A 2,426-nucleotide genomic window follows, 5' to 3' on the forward strand; every position below is an offset into this window, starting at 1 on the left:
CTATGACAAACGGGGCCCACTGCCCAGAACATTTTTTATAAAAAAAATTAAATTAAAAAATTTTAAAATTTTTTAAAAAGTAATTAAAAAATATAATAAAAATAATAAAAATATTAATTAATTAAAGAATTAATTAACTTAATTAATCATAATTAGAATAACCTAATCACTACTTAACTTAATTAAACCCTGTTTAGCCTAATCTGTCAATGACACGGGGGCCCCACCCCCTGTTGACCAGTCAAACATTGACTGGTCAACCGGGTCCCCCTGGCCCACATGTCAGCCCGTGTGTAAACTGCTGTGTACACAGGGCTGGGTACATTTAGCAATTTCTCTTTTATTTTCAAATTAAAATAAATCCTGGAAATTTAGAAAATCATTTAAACTTATAAAAATCATATAAAATAATCCGTAACTCGGATGAAAATACTTTATACATGAAAGTTGCTCAGAACGACGAGACGAATCCGAATACGCAACCTGTTCGCCAGCCACGCGTCCCTAGCATAGCGAACCTGCAACATTTCACCTCCGGTTCATCTGTCCGAAAACGCGAAACACCGGGGATACTTTCCCGGATGTTTCCCCCCTTTGTCGGTATCACCTCCTACCGCGTTAGGGCACACCTAGCACCGCGTATTGCCATGTTACGCTTTGTGATGCTTTGATTGCTCTGTTATTTATTGTGTTCCCCCTTCGTTACTTCTTTCTGGTAGACCCCGAGACTGTCGGCGAACCCCAGTTCGACTACGGTGTTGACGACCACTCCTTGCCAGAGCAACCAGGCAAGCCCCCCCCCTTGATCACCAGATATCGCCTATTCCTTCTCTATACTGCTTGCATTAGAGTAGTGTAGCATGTTACTGCTTTCGGTTAATCCTATACTGATGCATAGCCTGTCATTGTTGCTACAGTTGTTACCCTTACCTGCTATCCTACCTGCTTAGTATAGGATGCTAGTGTTCCATCAGTGGCCCTACACTCTTGTCCGTCTGCCATGCTATACTACTGGGCCGTGATCACTTCGGGAGGTGATCACGGTTATATACTATATACTTTATATACATGACACATGTGGTGACTAAAGTCGGGTCGGCTCGAGGAGTACCCGCAAGTGATTCTGATGAGGGGGCTGAAAGGACAGGTGGCTCCATCCCGGTAGAGGTGGGCCTGGGTTCCTGACGGCCCCCGACTGTTACTTTGTGGCTGAGCGACAGGGCAGGTTGGGACCACCTAGGAGAGAGGTGGGCCTGGCCCTGGTCGGCGTTCGCGGATACTTAACACGCTTAACGAGATCTTGGTATTTGATCTGAGTCTGGCCATTTGGTCTATACACACTAACCAGCTACGCGGGAACAGTTATGGGCACTCGACGTCGTGGTATCAGCCGAAGCTCTTCTTGACGTCAGCGACGGAGCGGCGCGCGCCGGATTGGACTGGAACGCCTGCTAGGCTAGGTCTGCTTCCGGCCGCCCTCGCAACGTGCAGGTGTGCAATGGGCGATGGGCCCAGACCCCTGTGCGCATAGGATTTAGACCGGCGTGTTGACCTCTCTGTTGAGCCTAGGTGGGGCTGCGACGTGTTGATCTTCCGAGGCCGGGCATGACCCAGAAAAGTGTGTCCGGCCAAATGGGATCGGGCGTGTTGGGTTATGTGGTGCACCCCTGCAGGGAAGTTTATGTATTCGAATAGCCGTGTCCCTCGGTAAAAGGACGACCCGAAGTTGTACCTTGACCTTATGACAACTAGAACCGGATACTTAATAAAACACACCCTTCCAAGTGCCAGATACAACCCGGTGTTCGCTCTCTAACAGGGCGACGAGGAGGGGATTGCCGGGTTAGGATTATGCTATGCGATGCTACTTGGAGGACTTCAATCTACTCTCTTCTACATGCTGCAAGATGGAGATGGCCAGAAGCGTAGTCTTCGACAGGACTAGCTATCCCCCTCTTATTCTGGCATTCTGCAGTTCAGTCCACTGATACGCCCCTTTACACATATACCCATGCATATGTAGTGTAGCTCCTTGCTTGCGAGTACTTTGGATGAGTACTCACGGTTGCTTTCCTTCCTCTTTTCCCCCTTTCCTTTCTATCTGGTTGTCGCAACCAGATGCTGGAGCCCAGGAGCCAGACGCCACCGTCGACGACGACTCCTACTACACTGGAGGTGCCTGCTACTACGTGCAGGCCGCTGACGACGACCAGGAGTTAGTTAGGAGGATCCCAGGCAGGAGGCCTACGCCTCGTTCGATCTGTATCCCAATTTGTGCTAGCCTTCTTAAGGCAATCTTGTTTAACTTACGTTTGTACTCAGATATTGTTGCTTCCGCTGACTCGTCTATGATCGAGCACTTGTATTCGAGCCCTCGAGGCCCCTGGCTTGTATTATGATGCTTGTATGACTTATTTATGTTGTAG

This window comes from Triticum aestivum, chromosome 6D, assembly GCF_018294505.1.
Source record: "Triticum aestivum cultivar Chinese Spring chromosome 6D, IWGSC CS RefSeq v2.1, whole genome shotgun sequence".
NCBI lineage: Eukaryota > Viridiplantae > Streptophyta > Magnoliopsida > Poales > Poaceae > Triticum > Triticum aestivum.